This window comes from Rhinatrema bivittatum, chromosome 4 (assembly GCF_901001135.1).
Source record: "Rhinatrema bivittatum chromosome 4, aRhiBiv1.1, whole genome shotgun sequence".
NCBI classification, from domain to species: Eukaryota; Metazoa; Chordata; class Amphibia; order Gymnophiona; family Rhinatrematidae; genus Rhinatrema; species Rhinatrema bivittatum.
The window spans coordinates 240,976,401-240,990,076 of NC_042618.1; the positions used below are offsets into that span (position 1 = coordinate 240,976,401).

General features: G+C 45.1%; 1 protein-coding gene across 4 annotated transcripts in view; it reads left to right on the top strand.

Annotated features, from left to right (window-relative positions):
• Positions 1-274: 274 nt before the first annotated feature.
• TEAD4 (TEA domain transcription factor 4) overlaps positions 275-13,676 on the top strand; it is a 269,267-nt gene continuing 255,865 nt past the window's right edge. Inside the window, exons 1-2 of one of the 4 annotated variants that reach the window (XM_029599977.1) lie at positions 275-523; positions 991-1,098. The gene's annotated coding sequence lies outside the window, so the exon portion shown is untranslated. Of the gene's footprint in view, positions 524-627; positions 1,099-13,676 lie in introns of those variants that run through there. The other 3 variants (XM_029599972.1, XM_029599976.1, XM_029599973.1) reach the window with 3 other exon arrangements.

A 13,676-nucleotide genomic window follows, 5' to 3' on the forward strand; every position in this document is an offset into this window, starting at 1 on the left:
GGACTTCCTGTCCCGCAGACCTCCCTGGGGGATTTTCCGCCCGCACGATCGCTCTTTTGGGTGTAGCACAAGGGCAGTTTGCAATAACACCGCTGTTCCCTGCATCCCCCTCCCTCTCCTTCCTCCCGCGCGTCTCAGATCCCGTGTTTACTGTAAGTTTCCCAGACTCGGCCTCTCCTCCCCCTGATTCACTAGTTACGCTCCCTGCTAAGGTTTTTTTTGTTTTTTTTTATTTCCATGCCTTGGTCAATCACCAGCTGAGCCCGTAACTGTGCCCCCGAGTTCCCAGTCTCCTCCCAGTCCTCCCTTTACAAAGCTCGACGAGAATCCAGAGACCCCTCCTTCCAGCTGCGTTCATTTCATACCAATCCCCATTCTTCAAATTCCAGACTTCCTCCTCTCAACTAACTGGGGGGGGGGGGGAGAAAAAAAAATCTCACTTTTCTTTTAAAATCAGACCCCCATCCCCCCTCGATCCACACGGCCTCTTGCCTGTCCACCTCCCTCTTTTGTGCGTTTCCAGGTGAGTTTCTTCTCTTCTAGCCGGCGAGGAATTTCCCTCTCCCTCTCTCTCTCCTTCTTGCCCTCTCCCTGTTGAGTCAGCTTTCAGGAATTGCAATCTTTCACATTTTTTACATTTTTCCAGACTCCAACTTCCTGCTTTTGCGACAGATCCTGCAAAACAAGACATATAAACCTCAGCTGATCAAGCAGAGAAAATCCAGTTTATCCCACCCGCCCTTCTACAAAATAATTTTCGCTTGCAAACTTTCTTCCTAAAACTTTTTTTTTCCCTTTTATTTGTGTGCGTGCGGCTCTCGTTCCCTCTCCGTCGATTTCAAATGTTGCGGAGCACCCGGCTGCGCTCAGCCCAGTCTTTGCAAAGAGAAACCAAAGAGCAGCCGGAGGAGGAGAAGAAGGAGGAGGTGAATCCGGGATTGAGAGAGCCCAGTATGCACCGTAGTAATCCCCGTGTTGTTCCTCCGGCAGAGCCCTGCGAGGTGCAATGTTTGCTTGGACCTGAAGCGAGAGACGCCAGACCGGCAGAGAGCCGACTTCCCAGCCCCGCGATCTGCTTCCCCGGCATCGGCCCTCCAGGTCAGGAAATCCGGCCGCAAATCCCTCGGTTCTGGCAATCTGGAGGGGTGGAAGGGGGGCGATAAGGCACGGAGAGGAAAGGGAAACAGGGGGAGGGGAGGAGCGGAAATAGAAAAGAAGGTAGAAACAAAGAATGGAGAGGGACGAGGACAGAGAAAATAAAACGAGGGGAAAGGAATTGGGGGGCTGAGGGGGTGGGTGCATGAAGAGAAAAGAACAAGCGGGGGGTGGATGAAATGAGAGAAGGAAGAGACAGGAAGAGAGGTGGGCAAGGAACGAAAATGACGAGAGAACTATCCGAAGGCGAGTGAGGTGGGGAGGAGAGAACCAGGAGCCTCCAGGGGGAGCAGGGAGAGAGCCCCAGGACAAAGGAGGAGAGCCGGGAGCCTCCTCGTCGCGCTTCTTGGGTTTTCTCTCCACTTCTTTTTTTTTTTTTTATTATTTGTTTTTTTTTCTCCAGGAGCAGGAGTTTTTGTTCTCGGCAACTTGTTGCTTCTGAGAAAATTCCCGAAAACTGTTGAGGAGGCAAAGGGGCGGGGAAGGAAAGGAAACTGTCAACATACGGTAGCGGGCTTGATGAGTGAACGTAGTGGGAACTGGCATTGAATTATGGTGGCTTTTAAAATCACCTTTTTAGGGGAGAAATTAGGATGGGGTGGGGGCGCTGAATTATGAAAAAAAAAATGGCAGCAGGGAGTTCTGACTTTGTTTCTTTGTTATTGGCTTTTCTTTTACTTTTGATCCTATCGTATTTACTTAACCTCCCAAGTTTGGATAGTTTGGACGCGCCTCCACAATCCCTTATACAATAAGGGGTATAGCGCGTCCATAACGTGTCTTTGGATGGGCATTAATTTCTGAGCATCCCCAAAAAGTGTTCAGAAAAGCAGAAAATACTGTACATCCTCCGACTTAATATCATAGCGATATTAAATCGGAGGAACCCAAGATTTAAAATAAAAAAAAAATAAAAAAAGTGTGCCGGCGGGTCAGGGTAGGAAAATGGATGCTCAATTTTCCTAATTCACGGCTGTGCACAGGTTAGGAAAATGGATGCTCGTAAAACTGAGAGTCCGTTTTCCTACCCCGCTGACAGCCTCCTCTCCTGGGCCAAGGAGGTGCTAGGGGCGCGCAATTGTCCCTAGTGCCTCCTTTTAGCGCGACCCCTCATTTGCATGCTGTATCGGGCGCCCAGGAGAGGGGGCTGTGCGCGTTGAAAGAGCGGGCGCCGTATTGTATCAGTCTGATTATAAATTCTGACAAAGAGATGAATGGGGGACTAAATTGAAATAAAGGAAGACTGGGATCAGGAATGTAATGATCAGCTGACAGTTTTACCTGAGGCTCTGTGCTGAGGGATACAGGAAGGAGATGGGTTTAGGAGAACAGGGTGATTTTGGGCTTGGAAGTAGGGTAAGAAGCCTGCCATGCTGCTGAAGCCTGGGAGACACATGAGTTGACCCAGAGAACAGGATATGAGGCAACAAAATTCAGATTACAGTATTAAGACACTGCTCATTTTTCTGTAGTAACCAAATTACCAGGTCTTCTCACTCTCCCCCTCACTGTAAGTAGATGGTGAATATTCTTTCTGGGTTTGGTAATACTAAAGTGAAATAAAATAATAACTGATCATGAAAAACAGAGCACTTGATGCTTTCTTTAACAAAAACAGAATTTAAATAGGATTGTATCCTCCCTTTCCCCAAACACTGTGTGAGAACTAAATCTATGATTATAGTTGCTAAAAAAAATCTCTCCCTTTTTTGCCCTAAAGAGAGAGAGCTCTATTCCAGAATGAATTGTAAAGAATTATGAAATGCAACAATCATTTGCGGTCGCTAGGATGCCGTAGGAGATAAGTGAGATTCTGAGAAGACTTTGCTCTTCCAAGAATGATATCACTGTCTCCATCATGGCTTCTTTTAGCTGTTGTGATTGCACCCTGCAGGCCCTCTTGAATCCACTATTAATATAATTATCCATTATTCTCACCGCCTGGTGGTGGGTATCTTTGCTTTTCTCATCACAGAGTTACAACCAATTGAAATTCTGTAGGAATGTTGTGATTTAATTCTTGTGAAGAGAGGCAAGGTCACAGTGAAAGCTTAGCATCAAGCTTTTAAATTGAGAGGCTAGTAGAAGAGCTCAAAATATAAATCTGTATAAATATTTTAATTCTTTATACAGTACTTAATTACACATGTGAAGATTGGTTAGATTGTAAAAGGCATTGCTGTACACATGTATGGTGCAAAATACCAGTTTTTCTTTTGTTTTAAATGTTGTTGCAGAGGTTTTAATAAGTGCAAAACTAATAGGCCAAATAGGAACTTGTTGAAATAATTATTCTCCTTTTTATGTTAGATTGCTCTGGAATGCCTGCTTTAGTTATGAAAAGATGTGCAAACTGATGTTCTCTTTCATTCAGGGTTTGGAGTCTATTTTTCACCCAAGTGTTGGCCCAGATTTCTGATTCTTGGAGTTAACCTGATATTTACTAAGATTTGTACTGCTGACTATTGGCTTGAAAGACTATTCCAGGCCCAAGTACAAGATAAAAAATCCCTGAACACAAAGTAGCTGTGATTCTCTTGTTCTGCGCTTATTTTTGAATAATCTGTAAATGGAGTAAAAGGGGAAATTAATAAAAATACGACAGCAGATAAAATCCATATGGCCTATCCAGTCTGCCTAGCCGTCCAATTAATTTAGCATCACTTCCTTAGAGATCCCCTGTATTTATCCCATGCTTCTTAAATTCAGATACTGTTTTTATTTCCACTACCTCCACTGGGAGGCTGTTCCACACATCCACTACTTTCTCTGTAAAGATAGATTTCCTAAGGTTACTCTTGAGTCTACCCCTTTCAACCTCATCTCATGACTCTGTGTTCTAAAGCCTTCTTTCTTTTGAAAAAGGCCCACCTCCTGTGCATGGAAACCTTTGAGATATTTGAATTTCTCTATCATTTCTCCTCTATCTCGCCTTTCCTCTAGGACAGACCTGGGCAAGGGGCGGCCCGCGGGCTGAATCCGGCCCGCCTACGGTCTGTGACCGGCCCGCCCACTGCTGAGAGCAGACGGGGAATGAGGCACGCTGCCTTCCCTTGCAGAGGGAAGGCAGCAGTTCATTCTCCGCTCCCTCGCTCCCCGATTGGCCGGCCAATCGGGGAGCGAGGGAGCGGAGAATGAACTGGTTTTTTTTTTACAGCATCCGGTGGTGGGGAGGGAGTGACTCAAGCGAAGGCACGCTGCCCGATTGGCCGGTGCTGGGCAAGGCTTGCCCAGCACCGGCCAATCGGACAGCGTGCCTTCGCTCAAGTTTCTTTCCTACATATGTCACAGTTCCGCCTTTCGTGGTCTTTTTTCAGGGGTCCCCAACCACCGGTCCGCGGCGCGCGCTCCCGGTCTCTCCCGCTGCCGTTGCCGCTGGGCTGTCAGCACGTTCAAGCCCAGCGGTAACGGCAGCGGTGTTGTGAAGAGAGTGAGCATGAGAGTGAGAAACCTGGGTGTGTGTGAGACACAGCATGGGAGGGAGAAGCCTGTATATCTGAAAGAGAACTTGGGAGTGGGAAGCCTGTGTGTGTGTATGCATGAGTGAGATCAGGTGACTGGTGTGTGTGTGAGAGAGAGAGAAATAAAGTGATTATGGGAATGAGAAGCCTGTGCATGTGAAGAGTGAGCATGGGAGTGAGAAACCTGGGTGTGTGTGAGACACATCATGGGAGGGAGAAGCCTGTATATCTGAAAGAGAACATGGGAGTGAGAGACTGCTGTGTGTGTGTGAGAGAGAAAGAAAGTGATTATGGGAATGAGAAGCCTGTGCATGTGGAGAGAACAAGCATGGGAGTGAGAGACTGGTGAGTGAGTGTGTGTGTGTGTGTGAGAGAGAGAGACAGAGAAAGTGATTATGAGAGTGAGAAGCCCATATATGTAAGTAGAACACGGGAGTGGGAAGCCTGTGTGTGTGTGTGTGTGTGTGTATGGCACGAGAGAAACTGTTCAGGAAGGTGACTGGTGTGTGTGTGCCAAAGACTGTTTGGGAGATGATTGGTGTGTGAGAGACAGAAACTGGTCATGGGGGCATGACTGGCATGGAAGAGGACCATAAGTATAGAGCTTAGCTTCTACTGCTGCTTCTGGCGTGTGCCACGGCCTGCAGGGAAGGGGAGTGGGAGAGCTGCTGGAGGGGGTAAGTAAAGGTGGCTTTAAGTTTATTTTTCTTGACTGCCATTTTAATTGTGTGATGTCTGCTTTTTTAAAATATTTTATTGGTGTTTGGAGAATGTTTAATAGTTTTTATGAGTTTTTAATTGTTGGATGTTATTCTGTTCATAGCTGTTTTGAAACATTTATTCTGCTTATTAGTATAGTTTTACAATTATTTCTGTGTGGGGATCTATAGTGCTTGCTAGTTCTTTTTTCCTAATAAGAGGTGTATTGGATTTTAGGACCTGATTTAATATTTGTAGTGTTGCCTTTTCATAGATAGGGTTGCTCCTGTTTGAGTGTATTCCATAATACAGGTGTAACTGTGTGCGGATTAGTTTATGTGCATTACTACAGATCCTGGGAGTATGTTAGGTCGGTTCTGTGTCTGTTACCGAGATGAGATATTTTGCTAGCATGTAAGCGTTTGTATCGGTCTTATTTGTTGTGTTTTCTCAGAGGACATGCATTGGTGGTAAACTGCTGTCTTTTCATAAGTAGGGCTATTGAGAACTGAGTTAATTATATTAGTCCGGCCATCTAAAACCATCCCAATTTCTCATGCGGCCCCATGGGAAAATTAATTGCCCACCCCTGCTCTAGGATATACATGTTTAGATCTTTAAGTCTTACTCCCATATGCTTTAGGATGAAGACTACTGATCGTTTTAGAAGTCACCCTCTGGACCGACTCCATCCTGTTTATATCCTTTTGAAAATGTACACAGTATTCCAAGTGAGGTCTCAATAGGGACCTATACAGGGACAATATTACCTCTCTTTTTCTGCTGACCATTCCTCTCCCTATGCAGCCAAGCATCTTTCTGGCTTTATCCACCTCTTTGGCCATCTTAAGATCATCAGATACAATTATTAGGGGTGTGCATTCGTTTTGACCGCATATGTAAAACGCAACTTATTTTTTTTTTTAACTTAAAAAAGTGATGAGGCGAAAACAATCGCGATTTTTAAATGTAACTTTAAATGCTTTAAATGCTACCCTTTAAATGCTATTTAAATAATAATAATAATGCTATTATTAACTTTAAATGCTACCCTTGTTAAATGTAACTGCATCTTCGGGCACCACAGTTCTAGTTTGATGTATATACTGCACTCCTGTTTTATGTAAACCAGCAAGATATGTTTTCATGATTGCTGGTATATAAAAACCTTAAGAGGGATCACGTGATGTGGTGGACTCGGTGAGACGCGTCTTTCCGAGCTCCGGTGGTTCTCCCCCGCACCATCGCGGAACATCCTGTGTTTTTCTACCGTTTTCTGGTCCAGCGCCCGTACTCAGCTACCTCTACTTGAGGTTTATCCACAGAGGGGTTAACCGCTCATCTGCATGGCTACCAGAGCGGTGCGCAAGGAAAAAGACAAGGCGAAGGCCCCCGATGTCAAGATGGCCGCCGTGGTAGAATCTGAGTCCCAACAAGACGGCGAATCGCTTGAAGATAAAATTTCACAGGCGGTGGTGAACGCTTTAGATGTGAGGCTTCATCAGCTGTCGGAACAGATAGCGGATGTGCGGGCTTCCCTAATGGAGTTCGATGGGCGTACCGAACGTATTGAAGGCAGAGTGGGCCTGGTTGAGGATGATGTGGGCACCTTGGAGAAGAAGGTGGACAAACTCAGTAAACAGGCCCGGGCCCATGAAGAAAAAATCGACGAACTTGAAAACCATTCGCGACGGAACAACTTAAGATTCGTGGGTTTTCCGGAAGACTTACCTGAGGCTGATCTGCCCCGCCTGTTGGAAGCCTGGTTGCTTGGCGTGGTCCCCTCGCTTGCGTCGCCATCCGGTGGACTATTTGAACGAGCGCACAGGGTGGGCCGGAGGCCTGAAGGGGAGGCAAATCGCCGTCCACGGGTGGTTATTGCCCGGTTTCTTCATTTTGGTCATCGGTCTTTAGTGTTACAGCACTACAGGAAAGCCCGTGATCTGCGATATGAAACGCATCGCATATTGATATTTCAGGACTTCTCCCCACGTGTTTCATCGCAGAGGAAAGCCTTCAATGAAGTTTGTACGGAGCTTGTCAACAAACAAATTCGTTTTGCGCTGATGTTCCCAGCTCGCCTTAGGGTCTCTCACCAAGGGCAAGTGAAATTCTTTGATGCGGCAGGGGAGGCACGATCTTATGTACGAGGCCTTTCGGGCCCGAATCCAGCGGAGGCCACATGAAGAGAGAGGCCTTAAGTCCTTTCATCACTAGCATGGCAATATGTGCACGCAGGGCACAGGGAGATTTGTGGCGCTGTTGTTAGCGGTGTTATTGTCTTTTTTTTTTTTTTCATCACTGTTCTGTGGCTAAACGCATTATGTTGTGTGCTATTTACCATGTAAACTTGTAGCTGAGTCTTTGATTGTGTATGTGGGCTCTGGCCAGAGACCCTGATTTTTGTTTTGTTTTTTATCCATGTCATGGGTAATGACAAGCCACCCCTAATATCCAACTACACCATGGTTAATTAATCTCCAACATGGTTAACTATTCTCCAACTACTCCATGGTTAACCTTATATTCTATCGTTTACCTGTGTGAATTATAACCTGTCCTTTCTCTTCCTTCTCAGCCAAGTTCTTATCACCCTGTTATATGTAACTGCCTTTTCCGCACCATTGTTATAGTTATGTTTACTATGCACCCCTGTTTTATGTGAACCAGCACGATGTGACTGCTGTCTCGAATGCCGGTATATAAAAATCTGAAATAAATAAATAAATAAATATAATGTTTAGTAACAGATTTTGGGCGGGGAAAAATGTTTCTCGGCAGGGGGGATCCACCGAACACATAAGTTTATCCACGTGTTCCCTAACCCATTTGGGTTTGACTTTCTTTTCGCTAGGGGGGGGGGTGAAAGACAAGTAAATGAAGCTTCCACACAATAGCGGAGGCTTTTTTACCTGTAGGTTACTTGGGGGGGGGGGGGGGGGGGGGAGACGCCAGTAGAGATTCTCGGGCCTGAGGGGTTATTTACCTGGTCTACATATTTGGAGGTTGGGGAAACAGCCATAGCAAGATATTTGGCTCCATGTAGGAAGAGGTGGCAATATCGTGTGCTGGGTACTTTGTTTAGGCAAATATTATGGCTCTTAATATACTAACATGGAATGTTGCGGGTCTGGGCACTCCCATTAAGCGGGAAAAGGTGTTGGCTCGTCTATCGAAATTGGGCTCTAAAATTATTTTCCTACAAGAGACGCATCTGCTTCCTACTGAGGCGCTCAAGCTTAAGAAGAAATGGGTGTCGCAGGTATACTATGCAACAGGCACATCCAAAAGTAGGGGGGTAGCAATACTGATTCATCAATCTATTTCTTTTGTATTGCTTGAGAAAGTGGCAGACCCCCAGGGTCGTTATCTGTTAGTAAAAGGAAGTCTTATGGGGATGCCTATTCTTCTAGCATCTATTTATGCGCCTAATGCGTATGATCATACTTTTTTTTACCACTATTCTGTCACATCTAAGTAAAATGGGGGACTGCCCTATTATTTTAGGGGGGGACCTGAATTTTGTAATGGACCCCGAACTCGACAGGTTCCCGAACAGGGCTGGCCAGCAAGCGAGTGACCGGAAAGGCCCGGGATTTTTATGTAAACATCTTTCGTTGGTAGACCTTTGGCGGGTCCTAAATCCGGGTATGCGGGATTATACTCATATTGCCAGAGCTCACGCAGCCAAGTCACGCATAGATTATTTGCTTATATCTGAGACTTTGTTTTCTAAGTTCACTAAATCCACCATTGAGGCTCTGGTAATATCGGATCACTGCCCTGTGACTGGCATTCTTTCTATGGGAGGAGGGGCTCCAAAAGGTCAATGGCGACTACCCGCGTCGCTACATAATGACCCAGCATTTCCTTTATTTCTTAGGAGCAAATGGGAGGATTATTTGGCAACTAATGGTCAGCATATAGACCAACCGATTTTATTGTGGGAGGCCGCAAAAAGTGTCCTAAGAGGCGATATTATCAGTTATGTAAGCTACAAAAGGAAAAAAATGGATGGAGACATTCTCGCCTTGGAAAAAAGAATGAGGGCCCTTAAATGACAGTTATGCGCGACAGGAGGCTCCCGGGTGGAAATGGAGTTCAGGGAGACCCAGACTGCTCTCAACGACTTGTTGCATGCTAGGGCGGCTAATACGCTTAGACATAGACAGTATAATTTCTTCCATTATGGAAACAAAGCGGGGAAATTATTGGCGAGACTAGTGAAAGCACAGGAATCATCTAAATTTATAGCCAATCTTAGTACACCTTTGGGAGAGGTTAAATCGGTTTCCAAGGATATAGCAGACATATTTTCTGAGTATTATCGGCAGCTGTATTCAGCGGACTCAGTGAATGAGGGGGATATTAGTGCTTTTTTAGAGGATCTTTCGCTGCCATGTCTGACAGAACCTCAACTTCAGCGATTGCAGCGTGGGATAGAAGTTGAAGAAGTTCTCGAAGCCATCAGAGAACTTCCCAACCATAAAGCGCCCGGCCCTGATGGGATGACTTCCCTTTTTTACAAGTCGTTGAGTGTTGAGCTTGGCCAGATTCTACCCCTGGTTTATGAAGCTATGGCAGATCAGCAACAGATGCCCCCCACTATGCGATCTGCCACTATAGTAGTTTTGCCAAAGGCGGGAAGAAACCCTCTACTACCCTCCTCTTATAGACCGATCTCGTTGTTAAATTTGGACATTAAGCTTTACTCCAAAATCATGGCTAATCGCCTAAAGGCTTTAATGCCTCTATTGATCTCTCCAGACCAGGTTGGTTTTGTCACAGGGAGACGTTCCACCGTGAATATCCATAAAGTATTGGCTGCACTGGAAGTCAGTCCTAAGTCTTCTGTTCTCGACCCATTGCTAGTAACATGCGACGCCGAGAAAGCGTTCGATAGAGTGGCCTGGCCTTTTTTAAAATTAGTCATTGCCAAAATGGGATTCGTTGGACGAATTTCTGAGTATATCAATGTTCTCTATTCCAACCCCACGGCGCGGATTTTGGTTAATGGGGACCTCTCGGAAGAGTTCGAGCTACAACGGGGGACGCGGCAGGGGTGCCCGCTTTCCCCTCTTTTATTTATTCTCACAGTGGAACCCCTAATTCACCAGTTGAAGGCCACCCCGTTGATTACTGGCATCCCGGTGGGTGACCAGACATATCTCACGTTGTTATTTGCTGATGACATTTTATTATTACTGTCTCAGGCTAGGACGGCGCTCCCTGTGGCTTTAGATATTTTTTCCAAGTATCAACAGTTGTCTGGGTTTAAATTGAATCTCGATAAAACAGAAGCATTGGATCTCTCAGGATTACTGAAGAATAGCTGGCCAGATTTTCCTGTCAAGTGGGCCTCCTCCACTATTAAATATTTGGGGATCACTATTCATCCAGACCCTCAAAAGTGGTATCTCCTTAATATCCCCCCTACTATCCACAAAATGACTGCTAAATTGAAAGGCTGGAATTCGCTTCCGCTGTCCTTACAGGGACGCATTGCAGTACTTAAAATGGTAGTGGCACCTCAATTATTGTATAAATTTCTAATGTTGCCTTTCCTTCTTCGAGGGCGTGACCGTCGGCTTTTACAAACAGAAATCAGGCGGTTCCTATGGAGGGGCAAAAAACCACGCCTGGCGTATTCCACTCTTATGGCCCCGAAAAGTGCTGGGGGATATGGGCTCCCTAATTTTTCTTTTTATGCTATAGTGGCCAATATGAGATTTTTGGGGGACTGGATCTGTAGTACATCTGACTATACAGATTTTGCATTGGTTAAAGCAATGTGCTCCCCTGTGGACCCGGTTGCTTTGTTGTATGCCTCAACCCCAAGTTTTCAGCAATTACCGGTACGCTTTACTCTGGTAAAAACCGTTAGGGCGGTATGGACACTTCTTCGTCATAGAATGGCCTTGTCCCCAGTGATTTCCCCCCAATTGCCTTTGTGGGGAGCCTCAGTGGAATCCATGATTGTACTACCACGATATCATAGTTTTAAGATATCCTCCAATTGGCCGCTGGGTGCTCTTTTAGCCCCGGACACAGGTCAGATTTACTTGTTTGCTCAATGTCAGGATATGTTGGGTTTTGGCACTCATCATTTTCTTTTATATGGCTATCTAAGGGCAGTTGTGGCTAAGCTGTTAGCGGGGATGGAAGGGAGAATAGACAATGTTAATTATTCTGCATTGATTACATGTTTTCAAACGCACAAAAGCTCATTATCTTGTATGTATTCTTTTGTTAACATGATCCAACCGCATGCTATTTATGACTCACTGCTTTCTGCCTGGTCTGCTGACTGCCAAGAAGATCTGGGGGTCCAGATACTTAAAAACTCATATGTGTCTATCAATCTGATTACCAATAATGTGGATCTCCGGGAAATGCAGCAGAGGATTTTTCATCGGATTGTGTATTCGCCGGCCAGGGCGTTTCAGATGGGATTGATACCATCGGCGGCATGCATTCGATGTAAGGACTCTTCAGCCACCCTTATTCATTACCTCTGGGACTGCCCACATAGTCAGCATTTCTGGGATGAAATAAAGAGATTTCTTTCAGGGGTGTTCGGAACTGAAGTCCAGTGGTCATGCTCTTTTTGCATCCTTAATAACGATGTGGGTGACCACAGTCTCAACATAGACAACTCTGCATTTGTCGCAAAGGCTTGCCTGATTGCTAAAAAGTGCCTTTTGTTGAAATGGTTGGAGGCTGCAGCACCATCATGGGATCTATGGTCCTCAAAAATGACTGAACTATACCAGCTGGAATACGGCTCAATGTACAAACGTTTCACTCCTAAGAAACAACGATTATTTAAGGACATATGGCTCAGTTATTACGGGACTCTATCCCCAACTGTTCAACGGTTGGCGCCACTGACACTCCCGTGATAGGGTGGAGCGGGGATATAATAGATATTAACTGTGGAGAGCCCCCATGGTCACCATACATGTTTTTTCCATCAGGACCTCTGTTAGGGAATATTATTTCTGTCTTTTTTTTGTTGTAAATGGTGGTGTCCCCAGAGAATGATGTTCCTCTGATCAGCGATCAGTTTAGCTTGTGAAATTGCGTTTTGAATCTCTACTGGGGGGGGTGGGAGGGAGGGGGGAGGGAGGTTGGGGGAGGGTCGAGGGGTCTGTGGGAAAAACAATACTTCATGGAGACGTGTTAGCTAAGTTATCTCTTGTTCAAATGTTGTGTTGTCAATGTTTTTGAGCTCTCCAATAAAAATATATTGAAAAAAAAACCCCAAAATAAATAAATAAATAAATAAATAAATTTAAAACCAGCTAAAATTATTTTTTACTCAACGCATAATTAAGTTCTGGAATTCATTGCCAGAGGATGTGGTTACAGCACAGATAAATGCAAGAAATGCTGTCTTCAGCATGGTAATATAACACATAAGAAATTGCCATGCTGGGTCAGACCAAGGATCCATCAAGCCCAGCATTCTGTTTCCAACAAAGGCCAAACCAGGCCACAAGAACCTGGCAATTACCCAAAACACCAAGAAGATCCCATGCTACTGATACCATTAATAGCAGTGGCTATTCCCTAAGTAAACTTGATTAATAGCAGTTAATGGACTTCTCCTCCATGAACTTACCCAAACCTTTTTTGAACCCAGCTACACTAACTACACTAACCACATCCTCTGGCAACAAATTCCAGAGCTTAATTGTGCATTGAGTGAAAAATAATTTTCTCCGATTAGCCTTAAATGTGCTACTTGCTAACTTCATGGAATGCCCCCCTAGTCCTTTTCTTATCCAAAAGTGTAAATAACCGATTCACATCAACTCGTTCAAGACCTCTCATGATCTTAAAGACCTCTATCATATTCCCCCATATTCTATTAATCGATAATATTTGGGTACTTGTGGCTCGGCTTGGCCACTGTTGGAAACAGGATGCTGGGCTTGATGGACCCTTGGTCTGACCCAGTATGGCAGATTTTGGTATCATCGGCAAAAAGACAACCCTTTCGTTATGTTGCTCACAAAAATGTTGACAAGAACTGGTTCAAGGACTGATCCCTGAGGCACACACACCACTAGTAATAACCACCTCCTCAGAGAAAACTCCATTTACCACTACCCTTTGTCGCTTCCCACTCAGCCAATTTCTAACCCAGTCAGTGACTGTAGGATCCACACAATGTATTTATAAATCTTCTGTGTGGAATTGTGTCAAAGGCCTTACTGAAATCCAGGTATACTAATGTTTAGCGCTCATCCTCTAATCCAACTCTCTGGTTTCTCAAAGACATTGATCAAATTCATCTGACAAGATTTACCTCTGGTAAAACCATGCTGGCTTGGATCTTGCAATCCATTGGATTCC